At 36.3% G+C, this 18,697-nt stretch overlaps 1 protein-coding gene across 1 annotated transcript in view; it reads right to left on the bottom strand.

Moving 5' to 3' along the window:
• USH2A (Usher syndrome 2A (autosomal recessive, mild)) overlaps positions 1 to 18,697 on the bottom strand; it is a 393,292-nt gene that overhangs the window by 198,023 nt on the left and 176,572 nt on the right. The window lies entirely within an intron of this gene.

The following is an 18,697-nucleotide window of genomic DNA, read 5'->3' as shown; positions in this document are numbered from 1 at the left end:
TTTTGCAAGACATAATAAATACTAGTGTTTTCGGAGTCAAATAGTATGAAACTATAATTTTGTACAAAAGTATTTGTGAGCACAAATCCAAAAATTGCAATGACAATTGCAATTGGATGATAAAGATATCAATGTTGTAGACCCAAGTACTTTCTCTTTAGTTTTCCGTTCATTTAATGTCTCCAGTCCCATCTGGAATGGAATTCTTCCTGATTTATTCCATTCCATGTGAGAAGAGAATGAACTCGTGCATTTTTATTGAAAACGCAGTATCATTCAGTGGTATTGTTCTAGAGAGCACATGGCAAAGTGCGAGTTAAAAAAAAAAAAAAGGCTGTAACTAAAAAAAATAATCATCAAGTAAATGTCTGTAACACAGTGACATGTTTAATCAACATAATGGGGCTGATTCCACCAGGGTTAAGCAGTTCTTATGTGGGTGAGGAGTAAGCACACTCCAGAGCAGGTGCTCAGGCTGGCTCAGCAAGCAGAGAAAGGAAACTCCACATACTGCACCACTTGCCCTCATTAACACACACCTTCCTGCACCCCTTGTTCCTTGCAGCTTCCATCACAGAAGCCACAAAAAGTACGGCTGGAAACGGAAGTCTGTGAGACAAGGATCAGATACTCCATGTTCTAGGTAGACAAACAAGTGACCAGAAAGATTTTATTTTTAGCAATCCTAAAATGAACTGCACATGGCACTTATTTAATTCATATCCTTATAAACAGTGAATACAGTGTCTAAGTTGAAACTGTATTGTGAGGCTGCACTTAGCAGACTGAATATAACACAAAGGAAGGGAGAAGAGAAAGAAGAAAAAGCAATTTCTCCTTTTCCATTTGTTCATTGTGGATCGCTGTCTTTCTTGTACACAGATTTAGGATGGGACTGGGTTTTTTTTTTCTCCTTTAGAGAAAATTCCTCATCAAAGAACTGCTGCTTTGATTTTTTTTTTTTGATTTTTTTTTTTTTTAAAGAAGCAGCTTGTTCTGAAGTCCTGGTTTGATGGACACTGTAGCTGATGAGACTACTTGCATGCAGAAGAGTTTTGGGAAATACCTGGTTAAATTTGAAGAGGGAGAAACTTTTTCAAGGATGAAGAGAATGGAAGATGGACAAATGTTTTATTTCCCTTCCTGAAAAAAACAAGAACAGGGAATAACAAGCAATGGAAATACAGGACATATGAGCAGGAAGATCCTTTAGGATCAACTGATAAGCATACTGAGAGGTGAGGGAAGAAGAGGAGAGCTTAAAAAAAAAAAAAAAAAAAGAGTAAAAGGATAAAACATGGGAAAAAGCAACACGTCACCAGGATTAAAGGAAATCTTTATTCCTCATCCTGATTTAATAATGCCAATGTATTTTGACTAATAAATGCTGAATTGAAAGTTTCAATGGAATCTGAAAGATTTTGCTAAAATAAAAAAACGAAGTCAACAGGAGCAGCAGAAGAAAATACAGAAATTCGAGACAGGAATGTTGCTTAAAGCACGAGCGTTGCAGTCAGTGAAAAACTCTTCATAGACTTCATCAAGGTTTAGATGAGCCCATGGATATAGTGTAGGTAGCATTTCTAAAAGCTTAGAACCAGAAAATGACAAACTGAACAATTAAAAAAATCATATTACATCATAATTGATACAATTATTTGTCACAATTGATTTGGCAGATATTTTCCTATTTAAAGTTCAAAGTGTTTGATAATGGATCAATGGATTCAAACAACTATAGATACAAACATGAATCTGAATGAGGAGGGAGGAGGTTCTTAAAACTACAAAGCTACCGTTTGTCAAGGTCCTCTAGCAGCAACGCTTTGTTTTCCATTTGCTTGATTGCATGATTTGCATAAGATCAAATGTAGGCAATTGTGGACATGAAAAACAGATCACTCTCAAACACATTAGAAATGGATCCACAAGAATTATCCAGAAATTTGTTACAAGAAAATGCATCCTGGTGCATGGAAAACTCAGTGATTAATGTCAAACAAACTATAATTTACAATATAGGGCATGAATTATATGTTATTCTACAATTGATTTCATGCTGCTGCTGAAAGAATTTCATTGATCTCATTTTACAAAATGAGCCCAAAAAGCAGACAATTATTTTCTTTTTATCTCACAGCAAAACCTGAATTTTTTTTTCTTACATATTTGCTTGATCAGGTTATATTCCTTTGTTCCGCAATTCCATTCCCCTATGTTACTTTAAAATAATATAAAATGCAGTTTTCCAATAACTACTCTCTAAAATCACTTCTTTCTTACCAAAACAAAGCTAAACTTAAAAATTATAGAGCTTTACTAAGAAAAACCAGAAAAAAATAGAATTTGGTCTTGTACTTGTTTCTGGACTCAGAAGGAGAAAGAGCACCACAGGGCAAAGAAAAAAAAAAAAAGATACTCTCTTGGGGGTACAGGATTCCCTCAAATCATTCCATTAAGGTAGCAGGTAGCCAGAAAAAAATAATTCTGCATTTTTCAAAACAGAACAAAAGAAGAAAACTGTTTTAAAACAATCACTTACTTCCCCCAGCGGTGGGGGGGCGGGGGTAGTGGTGGTGGGGAGAGACGAGAAAGGATCAACCTCTCTTTTCATCTCTGTGACCTCAGAAGCAATATAAACAAATTTAATTTTTTTCTAACTCATATGACAGCAAGACAATTGCTAACTATAGAGGCTACCATTAAAATCGACATTTGTATACCACTACATTTTTTATATATGTGGTATATATGGAACTTCCCACACTAACCAAGGCAACTGTCTTAATTATCATGGTAAATCTAACTATAGTGGTTGGTATATAACCAGTTTCTAATAACCACCAGCATAAGTCCTGATAGCACAATCAATGCAGGAGACAGAACGAATAACGAATGAGCCTGTTTATATGGTCAATAAGAACACTCACTTTGCTTTGATCAAATTTAATGGGTAGATAATATGCAACACTACAGCACTACTTTTAGCATGGAATTTGAGAGATGTTACTAAGATAGAGAAGAAAAACATAGTTAGTATAAAAACCACAACCCTGAAATCGGAGTTTTAAGAACTTGACTTAAAACATGAGCTTTACCATCATGATGTCAGAGTATATTACAGGTCAAAAATAATATGGTAGTAATGTCTAAAATGCTTTAATTTATGTCTAAAATGCTCTAATTTATCTGTAGTTTAGCATGCAGCATTCTATACTCAGGTTTACAGCAAGAAAGTCACATACCCCTCTTTTCTTCCCTCTTTCACTTTATTTCCACTCTCCCTGGTTTTAGGCATCTATTGTAAGGACCAGAAATGGCAATGTCCTGTCCTGGTGAGCACTCAGTTGAAACGTGACTTGTGTAAGGAACCCCACATACTTTCTCTCAGGAAAATAATTGAGACAATAGCTATCCCATTGCTATATTCAAAGGAAAATAATACGGCAGCACTGTAGCAAGGGATTGTTAGCAGCACAACAAAGAAAACCTGCTGAGAGAGTATGAAGATGAAAAACCTCCAAAGAATTCCAATCACCACGTTGTTTATGTAGGTAGACTGTACGATTACTTCAGCTCATTACTCACATCCTTATTCTGTTCTCTCATCTTCTTTCTCATAGTTTGCTGAATTAACTCACAATAACTTAATAATTAATTAGAAGGTAAACTCTTTGGGACCATAAATCTGCATTACCAAATACAATGACTTCCACACCTGATTTTTATGTGCCAACAAAAAAAAAAAAAATCAAAGATCAAAGTAGGCGCCAAGATCATATTATCAGGCTTGGTCCCTCAGACATCATTAGCAGTTCTTTCCCTTCCATTGTTTCCTGAAAGCAAGCAACAACTCATATATAACTTTTTATACAGTAGATCCTGCCTTCTGTATTTATAAAGCACCAAGCACTTATCGACTCTCAAAGAACCATCACTAATGCAGAACCTTCTTTGGGAAGGTGGCATACTAATGCTGCATCTTTTTCACAGATTTCCTGTAAATCTGATGCCATACTCACCACTCCCTTGAAATTATTTAATGAAAAACAGAGCATCCCAAACGACACCACTTGCCTGCTTCAGGCAACTCAGTCAAGTCCAAGAAAATAGCGTGCGCATGTACCTAATTGTATAACCTAGCGATGTACGGCCTTTCACATGTGGAACTAGGCCATTAATTGAAGAAAACAGCTGTCTTCCAAGACAGCAGGAACTTCTACTGGATATTAATTCATAGTTAAGAACGTTCCACAGTGAGAATTAGAAGAGTTTTGTAAAACCACTAAAAACAAGTGCAAGAAATAAAGAGAGAGAGAGAAATAAACTCAGGGTCACAAGTAATTCTTTTCAGGAACACCATAAACTGTTGTTCTGCTTTCTAACCAGCAAAGACTTTGATACAATGGCACATGGACTAAACAACTTTGCTTCTAGCTGGCCAACAAATTCTGGTGTTTTTAAGGAGCTATTTGCTCAGCAGTAAATATTTCTGGTTTTCGAAATTACCATAAAGGAGTAAATCCTCATTCCATTTGAAGCTTATATGCTTCAGAAAAGTTCAGGAAAGGTACAACTTCCAAGCCCCCTCTGAGGAATTAAAAAGCACCAAACATGACATTTGTGTTAGACTGTGTAAAAAAAGTAAAAAAGTTATATTCAAGAAGAAAAACCCTTTTGCACAAATGTGAAACAAAATGATCTCTAGTCATTTCAGTTACTAAATGCCCATGATAGAACTGCAGTTCTGCTTTTGGAAAAGTGGTAGCTTCGAATTGCTTAAATGTTTTTAAATATAATTATGTTTTAACAGCAAAGATCATAAGGTCTATCTGTTTTCACATTTACTAAGAACGTATCTTGGTTATGCTCTTATAACCCTTAACTGTTGTAAAGAAAACCTTTCTGCCATTTATCATTCCGAACTTATGTACTTTTTTGAGCACAAACTCATCCCTCAAATGTTATACTTCATCCTGGCCAATTAACAAGGCCACATTAGCCTCCATTCCTGATTATCGTGTTTCTTCCCCCTCACCCCCAGGCTTTTTTTTGGGTACCTATGTACCCTAGCAAGGTACATATCATTTTAATCAAATGCGCATATCATTCCTTTTCATTGCAAAAATTGGACTACAATCATTCCAGTCTTTAGTTTTAAAGCCGTGTCCAATTAGGACACACACTAGCTTGAAATCCTAAGGGCGCTCAGCTGAAGAAAACTCAAAACATGTGGAGTGTCACGTGCCACGTTACTTAGAAAAAGTTGAAAGGAAATATCAGAGAACTACATTTAAACTTTTCTTTCAATCCTCTACCTCCAATTAATCTACTGGATTCCTTGCATGACTGTAAAGACATCACATGGTGCTGATGACAGAAGAATCATGGTGCGTGCATGAAGCTCCTTGGAAGACTCCCTCCCCCCAACATTCCTAAACCATTTCCCTGGTCCATCATCATTAGCCACCTTCAGAAAAATAAAGAGGCATTTGGGTCTTTTTTTAAAGACTCCTCTTGCTGCCAAAACAACACATAGCTAGTCAGCAAAACCATTCAGCATCAAATAAATCTAATGAACTTCCAAGTTACTTCTTTGTTTACTAGAGTTAAAACCATGCATTTTCTCCCTATTTTATTTTGATTATAACAGCTGGATGAATAAGGTGAGTTTGAAGGTCGGAAGGGAGAAAACAGAAAGAGGACAGAGCACATTAATTTTTACCAGGGACATGAAGAGAAGTAATTGTGGTCATACCAATATCACTATCTTAGTTTTATTTCTCTCTCTGTCATTTCTTTGCACATCATATGGCCTGACGCAGCCCTATTTTAAGATTTAAATGAGAATTTCCATTCATGAATGCTTCCAATCCAGTCACTATATTGCTATGGGATTAAATAGAGGGGAGTTGCTGGTATACATCATAAGAACCATGATCGCTCATCAATGCCAAGCTCAAAAAAGTGAAAAAGCAAGAAAAAAAAAAAAGTGTTTTGAACATTTTACCTCTGTATTACTTCAGCTTTACGTTCACAACTGGAAAATATATTTGCACTAGGAACTGCATTGCGAATTTGAATCTCAGATACATGCTGCTATAAAACTGGAACTACTCTGGTTCACATTACTATGACCAAGAACTCCTTGGATCACTAACAGAAGTACACCCTGTAGTCCCAAGTAATTCCAATCTTGCTTTAGTGGGAAAAACAAAATTCACATCCACTTTACATTTGGTGCTGATTTAATCGTATCAGGTCAAGAGAAGTGTCTGACTGCCACTTTTACAACCCACTGAAGAACACGCAGAAGTGTGCAGCTGGGGTAGAGAAGCCAGTAAGATGTTATGTTATATAAGAACATATGGTAAGTAATACAGCAACTGTTACTATCCATTTTATATAAATCAATAGTGCAGTCAGTCTGGAATAGCATATATTAAAGAGTGCAGAAATAAAGTCTGCCTGGAAAATGGCAGTGAAAAAGCACAGGCTTACAAACACTCTCTTAGGAAGAGAGGCTGAAAAAACAACCTGAGAAAAGGAAACAAAGAAGATGACACACCATACAGGTATTTAAGATATTAAGTGCTACACAAAAAAGCAATTAGGACCCTATGTTCCCATGAAATCCCTTTCAATAACACAGGGGAGGGGTACAAGGAAGCCGGGGGAAGATATTCAATAAATTTAGAAAGTGGAACTTTAAGAGAAACTCACTCCACCCAAAATGATGGAACATCTACTGCTGACAAGAAGATTCATATTTCTCAAATCCTGGGGAAGAGACACTAAATATCAACATCATGTTTTTAAATTTATTTTTATAAGCAACACTGTAATTTGTAAACCTATGGAACAGAGTCCTCCAAGATTTCCATACTACTTTCTCCATAGCTAAAACTATTTAGAACTGTGCAATGCTGAATTTTATTTTAAAGTTTTCCTGTCTAAGAAAAGAAAGAGAAGGATGGGAAGAAGGAAATTAATTTCCAATATAAATATTTTCTTTGGAAAAAAATAAACAATTTTACTACTAATTTTTACTTATTAAAATTGAATATGCAGACTAATTTGCAAAATACCATTTAAACCCCAAACCAACAGTTTTAATCAACAAAATATTAGAAAAAAAAATTCAACAAGCAAGCAGAAACTTGAGACAGCACACTCAGACTAGAAACTAGAATCTAAACAAGAAAAATATTACAATGGCTGTTTAGACTGGTATCAACTAGAGGTTATAGATTAGTGATTTAAAGGTTATGAGCTTTATTTACCCATATGTGCATTTTACATCCATTACGGGTAACTTGTTCCACCAGTTTGTATAGTACCAGGCATGCAAGATGATTAGAGGACAACTTTTACCACCGAGGCAAGGCATCATGTGATTTAAGAGTTTCTGTAGAAGAGATACTATCACCTTCCCAGCACCAGAACAGCTCTGTATATCTGAATTATAGTCAGAGAATAAAGGGTTTCGCTAAAACATTACTGTAGTGTTGGAAAAAGGATAGTGGGAGGACTCAGCTTCTGAGCACTGTTCCTAAACAACACAATTTATAGGAAGTTAAATCTGTTGCAAGACTGCAAAAGCTGAGCTGGTTTTCATCTGGTCACAGAATTAGCAGTGTAGTAAGATATACTATACTTCTACCTGCTCTCCTCCGTACTTACCGGAACAATCTGCCTCAGCTGTTGAGTCAGTAATATAGTCAACATGTGGTTGGGGAAAATTATTGGGATTTCTTTTCCCCCTGTTCTTGTTGTTTGTTTGTTTGGGGTTGGTTTTTTGGGGTTTTTTTGGTGTTGTGGTTGTGAGGGTTTTTTAGGCTTAGTTGCTTTATATTTATTTTCATAATAAATACACCAAAAAAAAACCCAAAACCATGAAAAGCCAAAAATTTTTTTTCAACTTGACACATTGCACTACCCAGTTATGTCATGTAGTGTCAGTAATGTCATCAGATAACATAACTGCCACAATCTGATGTGATGCATTAAACTGGGATTACCAGAATAAATCATGTTTGTGGGTACACAGATCACAGGTGGTGCAGTCAGCTGCTCTGTATTATGGCATATCTATAGGATGTGCAGATTAGGATATAATGTTCAGAGCCTTGTTCTCGTTTGTGAAGTGCTTTGCAACCATAACTCAATAGTAAGGAGCCACCAAACAGTTATAATGGCATAAACCATCATCAGGGAAAAATACAAATCGATCAGTGCCAGCGATATAAAAGAAAGTGCATCCGTCTGTCCCCAGTCTCATAAATTCAGCGGTTCTTGCAGGCTTTTTCTCTATTCCACATGTACTTTATTAATAACAGTAACTATCATAAATAATAATAATGCAGAGTAGTTTATTTCAAGATGAATGAACTTATTATCTGTTGATCCTCTCCCTTATTTCTTACATCCTGTCTATATTCCTCCTGCAAATGCAGGGGGGAGAGCTACTCTAATTTATTGTTTGAAGTTTATGCCCTTTAATTGGCAACAGTGTGCTATGCCAAGAAAGTTGCCTATGTAGGCTCCCTGAAATATCTGCATACCTTAACTGGCATGTTAAGCTTGTACAAAGGAGGCATAGAATTTACATTCTACTGCATGTTATAAATAAGTAATAAGAACAGATTAGAATTATGCATTTACGCCTACTAGTGAGAATGAGATGCATAATTCACAAGTGGCAAACCCTTAAGAGGCTTTCGTATTTCACCCCAACCCTCTCCCCCCTCCAATCTCGTGTATGTAGAACATAGTATATTTTTCAGTCCCACTGCTCCACAATCTTTTTTTTTTTTTTTTTCCTAGCTAGACTGTTTAGATTTTATAATCACTACTTTCTTTTTTCCTTGCAGGAAAGCAACAGACACTGTATTGTAGTAGTCATTGTTGGGAATGTGGCTGCTTTATGGTATCATCTTTCTGAATTCTCTTGCGATACTTGGGGACATGACTGTAAGAGGCAAACATTAAATGGCAGTGCTTTTAGAAGGTGCCAGAGTAAACTGAAGTCCTCTAACTAACTTAAGAAGAGAAAGCAGAACTCGCAACTAAAACTTCCTTAAAATTCATAGTTAACATGACTCACTGCTCCTCTAGTTGGATCTCCTGGAGTAGACTGATCTCTATCCCCATTCATGTCCTCTGCTTCTCTGCTGAAGCCTGCAAAATAATATCTGTTGTGACCACAATTTATTTGACACCACATGAAGGCCACGGACTTTGCAGACTGTGGCCTTCCCCCACTGCAGTTCTACCTCTACCAAGTAGTCTGTTACCTGGTCATAAGGTGTAGAAACAAGAAACTATTTTAGTTTAGCTGCTTTAATATTTTTTGGTTCTGTGGCTGGAGCACTACAGTGTTGATTAATGTACCTCCCAAATAGGCATCACTCAGGACAGGCTCTTCACTGGAAGAAGTCACCTTGTAATTTTTCTCAATTGTTTTGAACTTCGTTTATTTTGTTCCCTGGATTTTCCTTTGTCCTGTGTGCAAATATTTAAAATCATGTTCTGGTGGTAACTAACTCATTCTCTACCAGGCAACTTCTCTTCATAGTTAAGCTAAGATTTTTACCTCTTCTTTTCTGGTAACATTTATTTATTTATTTAATCTTTTAGATAGGGCTTTGGGCAACCCCCATGGCAGGGGGGTTGGAACTAGATGATCTTTAAGGTCCCTTGCAACCCAAACCATTCTATGATTCTATGATTTCCTCAGTGTACCTCAGTTTATTTTGAGTTTTCCTGGACTAGATTTCTATGTACTGCATTCTCTGCCAGTAAATTGGAGAAAGACTCCAATTATGCATGTATTTTAACTCCCAGTACAATTTAACAGCTTTAAAATGGTTACATGACACTCCAACAACGATATTAAATCCCAAGAGCCATATCTCAAAAATTCAAAACACATTGGTTGAAATGAAAATAATACTTTTACCCTAACTTTTAAGAATAGCAAAAGGCGCCAAATAATTTTGATATGGAGGAGAGCATTCTTATCCTTGAGCTAATGAAAAGGCAAGCACACCAGCTCATGAGAACATGTGAATATTCTTGTCAATTTGATTAAATTATAGTTCATTAACGAGAAAAAAAATGACTAACAATATTAAAATTAAGTGATCATAAGTAGCTCCAAAGTTGAAGTTAGTATGAAATTCAGCTTTCTAAAGGAAGCTACTGACATATGGTACCAACAGGGGTTAATTTTCACTATTGATAATTTCCTTCATTTTCTACATTTCTCCTAGAACAGACTGTGGAAACTTTCACCACTTATGGTGAAAATCCCCTGTATGAACTCACCCAGTGTAGCCAATGATCCTGGAAAGGTAAGCAATAAGGACCCAGAAGCTTTTAATAAGGCAGATTCTCTAGTCCCCCCCGAATAACCTTTTCCGCTGACTAAGAGAGTGGGTGCAAAGCTATTCACCAACTGTCCTAACAAGAAAGCCTTGAACTGTTGGCAGAGCTCTTTTAGCTACCCCTACTATCTATTCAGCATTGAATCCAACTCTAATTTATACCAACTAGAAAAAAATTAGAATAAAAATATTATAAGTCTCCCCCAAGACATTTATATAAATCTTTATGTACTTATGTACCTCTGTTGATGAAAACCATGTATACTCACAGAAACAACACAGAAACTTACTGATCGACTTGATAAAATCACAAATCAGAATTAGAAATTGCTAATTATATGTTTCCAGAGACAGAACACAGGCAGTTTATCATCACCGGTGTAAAAATTCACTCTTTCCCACTTGATCACTGATTCTCTCACATGTGCAACCTTGTGCAGCACCACTCCTCACCAGAATGAACAGCACCATTCTTAGAAACCCAGATGCTTATTTACGTGTAGCCATAAACATACTCAGACATACAGAAAAAAGAAATCAAGATATGTATACTGTAAGTGTGCCTCTGTAATAAAGGAACATGGCATATCCAAAGCAGCCATCATAGAAACAATAACAATGTTTATAATCCAACTTTGTATTCATCTTACAACCATAAATCTAAGCCTTACTTGAAGCACACTAATCTGATGTTGTTCTTACATGTTTATTTTTATGTTCACTTCCATATTTTTTCCCACGCACTAGTTAGTTTCCTGGTGACACGTTACTTTAATGTGTCACCACTTATACAATAAAAACCATGAAAAAAGAAAGAAAAAAGAGAAGACCCCTAGTATCTTTCAAAGTCCAACCACAATTTATGTAAAATGCTTCAATCAGAAACAGTTTGTCATAAAAATACAATATTTCATGGAAGACTAGTGGAAAGAATGATGGAGTTCAGTCCTGACTAAAAGGCTATTAAGCTTCATGTAAACAATTTAGGCAATCAGTGCAGAAACCTAGGTTAGATTTCTGGCAGTGATTCAACAGGAAAGGAAGTATCCTAAAATGCCTTTCATGCTCTTTGTGACATGATTTATGCCTTGTGTATGTTTTCACATAAGTTAGGAGGACAGGAAAACAGACTCTGGAAATACAGGAATCTTCCTCCAATCATACAAACCATAAAATATTTTTTAAATTAAACTTATATCCAACTATTTTACGGCCTTGTTAACACTCGTAATGTTCACACACAAAACAAGACTTGTGAAAGATTAAAAATACTCAGGAAGATCTGGACTTAAAGTAACAGAAAAAGACATTAATTGGTGAAGCACTTTAGAAATGCAAGCTGCAAGAAAGCTGCTCAGATTTATTGAAATAACAATTCTAAAACATACGCAAACACCTTTTCAGACATTTGTCTCATTATAGCTTTCTGGTCTTTCAATAAATAAAATGCCAAAAATATTTAAGTAATGGTTATTAACTCAACACCCTTGTGGCCATGCACGGAAAAGGGGACACCCCTTCCAGAAGTATTACTGTGGCATTACCTGCCTGTACATAGTCACCATTTATTAATATTCCACTAATGTTAAAAGAAGGTTGGGACATATCAGATACAGAAAGAAGAGTCTGTGTCTACTGCAAGTCAAACAGGAACGTGTGTATTGCTCAGCTAGAATAATTATCACAGCTGATAAACCAACACAATTTGTAATAGCAGCATGGAAGAAAATATCTATCTTAAATTAAATATAAATATAAATCAAGCGTTTGTCAGTCCAGGAGACCACATTGTCCTAAATGAGTAAGGAGAAATATGAGTGTGTTTTCAGGGGCATAAGGAAAATCTCAGAGAGAAGGTTCATTATGCAGCTTGCAATATCAAGAAGCTGCCCAACTCTTTCCAAGCCTATTAAGTTAGACTTAAGTGAGGTATGTCAATATGAATGGATATCGAGATATTCAAACAGAAGCAGCAGTTTGACGTTAGTCCGTCTGTGCAAGAGGTGCTATATCTTTATTTACATGAGTTCAGCATTACCTGAAACTAAGCATAAATCATTTACCAGGCACTTAAAATGATCCAGACAAAAAAAAAAATCTTAGAAAAGTGGAGATTTTTTCTTTATCTATAAATATATAATTTATAAGTTGGACATAAAAACTTGCACAGTTTCTGGTATTTTCTAAAGCACCGAAGAAAAGATTGAATGAAATCTTGACTTAAACTATAAGCTTACACATCTCTTTTATCAGCAAAATTAAAACCAGAACAGAACCCACCACTTTGCTGTAGGAGTTTCCGGCAAACCACAGTTACCAGACCTACTGCTGAAAATAAGATCCTACAAAAAGCATTTCAGGCTATGAGCACAACACGACCAACAAAGCACATTCTAGTTCTTATAAAATGGAGGAGACCTCTCAAAGTTTAATTGCTAACATTGGTCACCATGTGACAGCAGCGCACAATCAGAAACTCTATCACTTGATAGGGCCCTATATGAAGGTTTTGCTAATGAAAGACAAAATGCAGAGGAAAAGACTATGCTCTCAAAAATTACAGAGCAAGCAGACAAGTTGCACGAGACTGGGCCAGTTTGCCCAAGAGAGGTTCACACAGGCAACATTGCATCTGATCTCAGAAAGTGGCAAAATAAGAATCTAACTGCAGTGTTGATGTCTTTGAGAAGATCTGCAAATCCACATGACAGTACAGAACACTTCCAAAATTATGTGCCGAGAGTAAGCTCTGCTGCTTGCCAAAAAAGCCCCAAACAAACAAACAAACAAAAAAACCAACCAAACAAAAAAACACAGACCAAAAATAGGTTGTATTTAAATTTTACAAAATGAGTTCAGTGAATACTTGATTTAAATCTGCCCTCCTCAGTACACACCGTCTTTTGAAGCTATCTCAACATCCTTAAGTCTGCTGATCAATCTAGATACCTGCAAAGGAGAAAATAAATAACTAGAAGCCTATATATGTCTAATTGTGACAACTCATTTTGAAGTAAGATCACAGGACAAAATAATCTGGGAGTTCTACATTTTTTAGTAGTTCTAATTCTTGTCATGGAATTTAGATAAGACTGAAAATCAATGTTTTTCTTCTCTTTGTTTAAAAAATAGAGCCCAGAGCCAAAATATTTCCTATGCTGCCAGAAGGGAAAGGAGGAAAAAAAGAACTCTCCCTGATCTACAGCTATTAGCTCTGGAGAAGCTATTTGCTTCACTTTGTGTTGATACATACAGAAGATTGGGAGATACCAAGCACTCTCACTTTATAATTTGTGTTGCATTTTAATTTTTAGAAAGCAGTACTTAAGCAACCTGAGAGCTCAGAAATTCCAGCAGGGTTAGCGTGAGTTCTCTCCTGGCTTGCTGTGTTACCCAAATCTGATCAAAGGACAAGGACTCCAGAAGCTTGTCCAGCTGTGGTTTTATAATGACACCATTAGGTTTTGCTCTATAATCAAGGTCCCTAAAAGTCTGTGTAGCTTCAGGCTTAATATCTGCGACAAGGTTAACTGAAATCTGCAGCAAGGATAACTACTTTAGCAGATTGTATCAGCAGGAAATATTTAAACACTATTTAAAAGGATTTTAAATAAGCAGATTTTATTTAACACTGCACTAATGCACTGCAATAGGAAATGATACAACAGAGCTGCTACAAATAAACATAATGCTTTTACCCTTACCCCACCCTCCCTCCCTTCTAAATTCCCCAGATCTATATTATTAAGTCCAATGAGTGCACCAGATCTTTCTGTCTGGAGCTGAAATACAGGAACGCCAGACTCCGACAGCCCATTTGCCCTTTGGTTTTGTGCCTGCTGAATCTGCACTCTGGGTCTGTGGAATTAATTACGATAGTACCGGTCACTGGCAATGTCAGTGTTGCCAATTCAGGTGTATCAAATGTGCTTTCTTATATGCCTACAGCTTTTAGAAGAAGGCAGCTTCTTCTGTAAGACTGGTGTGCTCTGCCCTCTAGTGCTAGGTGCACCAACATAGATTTACTTCAATGCACAGTCAGGCCAAAATAAAGCCTGAAGCAGCAGGTGGTCTTCATATGCCATCCTGGAAAACATGTTATTTCCCATATGCCTTACCTAAACCGAATAGCAGGGGTGGGCCTGGAACTGCTGCACGGTATTGCAAGACCCTAAACTAAGAAAGAGAGATTGGGGCATATCTTATTGGGTCACATGTAAGACCTTTCAGATAACCAATTCTAATCACGAAGAGATGAAGACTTTTCATTGCTCAGAACGGTGTTAAACAAATCTCTGCTTCACAAAAAAAAAACCAAAAACCCAAGGAATTTTGACATTCAGAGTTACAATATACATAAATCTAGGACTAACACTGTACTAGATAGCAAACTGTTCTTTCCAAAACACCCTAGTGAAAGAATAGACTGGGTTCGCTTGGTATTTATATGTATTTCACTGCAACCTGGAAGATGGAGAATAAACTCATACCAGAGGACTACAGAATTTTTCTACTGTTTTTCCTTTAAGGCAAAAGCTGCCAGTCATCTTTAAGCAGAACCTAAACCGAAGGAACACAAATCCTTAGGGCTGGAAACGGGTGTTTTTTAAACATGGCTAGAACTAAAAGCTGTATGAAAAGTAATCATGAGAACTACATCTCAAACCTAAGGTAATAACTATTTTCTTCTCAATGATTCAGCTTCTTGCAGTGATACATCTTTTTGCAATTATCGTCTACGTACAATTCTGTGGCTTTTCTTGTTGAAATTCTTTCAACTTGGCAATTAGTATAATATTGATATTATGATGGGTTTTGATTTTATTATCATAATCTATCATTTAAAACAAGCAGTAGCAATCATAGGGATTAAAAGGACAAAAAATTTTGACAATTTTTCACTAAAATGCACTGTAATTACTACTGGTTTACATCAACATTAAAAAAATACAGGTGCCAATTTGGGGTTCTCCCTTTTTTTTTTTTTAAGTTCGGATATATTAAGCCCTGTTTGTGGATATGTTAAACATCTGCCTCTTCCTCACAGGAACACAAGGCTCTATCCTGGTTTTGTAGAATCAGCCTTTTCACACTCGCATCAAATGAGCCAAAGCTTAGTTCATGTTTTTAGACAAAATTGTGAAGAGAGACTCTCTCTAACCTTTTCCAAGGCTGTCTTTAATATTTTTGTCCAGAAACCTGGTACAAAGCAGCCTGTCACCGTTTTTTTAATTCTTGGGCATATGATTTAGGATAATTCTATAATCGTTTAACTCAGTTCAGTATCTGCCCTTGTAATATAGTTGACAGGATTTCTTTCCTGAAAAACTGGAAACACTTTTCAGTTGGCAGAGAAAAATAAGTTTCATACAGCTGAGTCTTAATAAGAATATCTTCCTTTTAAAGATTCATGATGAGAACCATTAGATTCTGAAAGGGAAATTATATGAACACAATTTGTTAACATTGTCAAATATCTAGCGCCGCAGAAAATGCAGACGTACATCCTCAATGCCAAGCCCAGTGCAAAGATAGATTTATACATTTTGTTTTCTAAAGAAATGAATTTCCTTTTGTAAACATGTTAGGTAATGAACACCGTTTTTCAGTCCATCAAATCCTCAGCATTTCAGAATAGAGGAAATATTTTGCTCTAATCTTTTTTCTAATTTTTCTTCACAAGAATAAGGTTTCCACCAAAACAAAACTTGGCACTCAGGTCACATCTGATCATCACTGTCTCTGCTCATATTATACCTATCTGCCTTTATTAGACTACCTTTCTGCTGGTGGTATTGGCCACTGCAGTCAAATGTTCTTCAGTATAAAACACACCCTGTTTATGCTTTTATCTAAGGCAGGTGGTGAATTTCTGAGACTAAAGAAAATTGAAAAGAAGAATGAATTCCTTACCTAGATTTAAAAATACGAAAAAAGAATCACATTAACGTATCTCCACGTTTCAAAGTAGAAGCTTCAATTTGGCCTATGAGTGTTTGGATGGGTGAGAGAAGCAGGAAAAATCAGCTCAAATTTTCCTAAACATCAAATGCCTTTGTAAGATCAGTGTGTACATGTTAAGAGTTCTGAAGACACCTGTACAAGCTTCCCCATCTCCTAAAGCTGCTAGTCACCTCTACAGAGCAGTAAGGTGTGCAGGTTTGGTGAGCAGAACCCTACGGCAATCGCTTTCCTGAGCTGCAGCTGTTGGGCTTGGTCACAGGAGCTTCTGCACTCACACAGAGGAACTGAAAGCATGAATACAGGGGCATGGATTCACATAGACTAAATTCCACTTGGGATCCTGGACTATTTCCTCTTGGCTTGTCTCTAACCCATTGGAGAGACTGGGCTTTCACTGGAATTCGGGATGTGAAATAGCCCCCAGATTGCATGAGGAACTAGCACCATGTAAGGCAAATGCATATAGGTCGAAAGCAGAAAAATTGCAGCCAGTTAACAAAGACGGTGCCGTACAGGGGCTGGCTTCATTTCATTGCTTTCTCACTCACAACCCAGAAACTGAATTTGTCAATATGAGGAAAATATTTAAAGGCACTAATGGATGATGGATGCCTAATGGGTCTCCCCTTCAATGTGGAAAAGTGCATTTGCCATACGTGCTTTTAAAGAGTTTCCTTTTTAATTACAGCTCAACCCCTCGAGGAAACAAATACTTGAATTTCCATGAAAATCAATGAGTATTTCAAGCCCTCAAAAACTGTCAAGATCAGAAACTAAGTTAACAATATATTTGCAATTATGGTGTTGAGAAAACATATCCCTTCTCAAGTTATGGATAAATTAGTATGAGCCTGAGCTGGTTTCAACGGTCTGAAATGAAAGTCAGTGAAGTACTAATTTTTAGACAGAATTGATGCGTTCCTAAAAAGAAAAGTTTTTTAAAAAAAACATTTCAATAGATATAGCACTTCAAATATGTAGAGAGAAACTATGACTTTCTGGTACAGACTACTGGTTAGGAGCTCAGTTGTATAGTTATTAAATTACGAAAATCATTTTGGTGAATGAATAGGAAACAGATGTCAGACAATGAGCTTTGTCTCTCTGTTTAGGGTCAATAACATCGGCAATAAATCACAACCATCACTAGCATAAAAGCTGACAGAAAAAGGATAACAATAGGAAAAGTCAAAAAGGTAGGAGAGAGACATGTCTAACACTGGAAAGTAGAAGCTGCAACTTTTCATTGTAAAACCATAACCCTTAGGAAAAAAAGATTGTGTTATACCGCTTTTGCCTCTAGCCTACAAAAAAGAAAATCTTAGGTTCTGAAAGTAAAAACGGGTCAAATTCAAGATATATGCAGATGTAAACAAGAAATTGAATAAACCTGATTCAGAATGACTAGAATTTCTAGTGACCAAATTGTAACCTGCTGGCTCAGTTTGCCTCTTCCCCCTCAGACAGTGAGAAACTGCAGCTAAATAAAATGGATCCAAAGTAAACAGCCTTCTCTCCACACTGTGTTCAAACTGGGAGGCAAGAGTGGCTCTTGTACAGTACTGCATAGGGCAAGACAATCTGATTCACTAGCCTGCTCTTTTGTTCCCCTCATATCTACCTTAAAAAATTCATTCAAATTAAAGTTAGGAAATGCTCAATAGGATCAAAAATATAAAAATTTCTAGAAAAAATGTAGAAAAATATAAATAAATAATTTGTAAATAAAAGCAACATGAGCTCCACTAGGATGTTTCCGAACCTGATGACTTTTCCTCAGACTATTTTACGTGAATGTAATCTGATGTATCATTCAAGATTTATAGGTAGAACTCAAGGAATCAAGTCCTGACCCTTTTTAATTTATCCTCTTCTATATTTTCAAAAAAACAATTACAAAAGTTACTTGACAATTTCTATCAATAAGCTTTCATTTTGGCTACGTGTCAGAATACAATCACACATGAATCTAAAACCAACCAGACAAAGCTCATTATGGTGAACATTTCCTCAAATGTTCTACATTGCATGTCAACTTATAACCAGGTTGCAGATGAACACATCAGTAATACTACTTGTGATGAACTTTCACTGATAATTTTAATAAGAATAGAAACAAAACTATTTGTACTTCAAAATTCTTAAGAATAGTGTTATAGTATGGCAATAAGAGATTAATGGAGATTTTGCAAAAAAGATAAATGGCACTACAAGAGTACCAGAAAACTGGGGGGGAGGGGGGCATGGGGGGGAAATTAATTGAACCTATACTTTTGATAAATATTTATTTTTTTGCAGAAGAAAAATGCACAGTAGTTTGAGCTGTCATTATGCTAACCTATATC

The sequence above is a fragment of the Calidris pugnax genome, unplaced genomic scaffold (genome assembly GCF_001431845.1).
Source record: "Calidris pugnax isolate Ruff unplaced genomic scaffold, ASM143184v1 scaffold24, whole genome shotgun sequence".
NCBI classification, from domain to species: Eukaryota; Metazoa; Chordata; class Aves; order Charadriiformes; family Scolopacidae; genus Calidris; species Calidris pugnax.
This window is presented reverse-complemented; position numbering and strand designations above follow the sequence as displayed.